Below are 676 nucleotides of genomic sequence, written 5' to 3' on the forward strand. Positions count from 1 at the left end.
TTTGCCACGAGGGCACACTGCTGGCTCATGGCCAACCTGTCGTCCACCAGGACGCCCAGGTCCCTCTCTGCAGAGCTCCTCTCCAGCAGCTCATCCCCCAGCCTGTATTGGTGCATGCAATTATTCCTCCCTAGGTGTAAGACCCTACACTTGCTTTTGTTGAACCTCATCCGGTTTCTTACTGCCCAGCTCTCCAGCCTGTCCAGGTCTCGCTGAATGGCAGCACAGCCTTCAGGCGTGTCAGCCAATCCTCCCAACTTCGTATCATCAGCAAACTTGCTGAGGGTGGCCACTATCCCCTCATCAAGGTCATTGATGAAGATGTTGAACAAAAGATTTCAGCTAGCAGAGGATGGTTTCGATCCATCGACCTCTGGGTTATGGGCCCAGCACGCTTCCGCTGCGCCACTCTGCTGCACTTTGATACATTGGATAAGCAGTCCTGCTAGCAGCAAAAAATACACAGCCTTGATTTCTGTTTAGATAAGAAATTTGAGAATTGGTTTCAAGATTGCAAAAAACACTTTTGTAAACTTGCAGCTTCATTTTCATTTGACACAAGTATTTTTTTCAAATGGAATGTACACATTTATAATCAAATAGTCTACTCAAAAACCTGATCACGCCTCTACCAGATTTTTATAAGAGAAATACCACTCACTTCACAGTCATGCCT

The 676-nt window shown here is 46.6% G+C and overlaps 1 non-coding gene across 1 annotated transcript; it reads right to left on the reverse strand.

Moving 5' to 3' along the window:
- Positions 1–343: 343 nt before the first annotated feature.
- Positions 344–415, reverse strand: TRNAM-CAU. Its single transcript has one exon. It is a non-coding gene; the product is annotated as a tRNA-Met (tRNA).
- Positions 416–676: the final 261 nt, after the last annotated feature.

Source organism: Meleagris gallopavo, chromosome 2 (assembly GCF_000146605.3).
Source record: "Meleagris gallopavo isolate NT-WF06-2002-E0010 breed Aviagen turkey brand Nicholas breeding stock chromosome 2, Turkey_5.1, whole genome shotgun sequence".
Taxonomy (NCBI): Eukaryota; Metazoa; Chordata; class Aves; order Galliformes; family Phasianidae; genus Meleagris; species Meleagris gallopavo.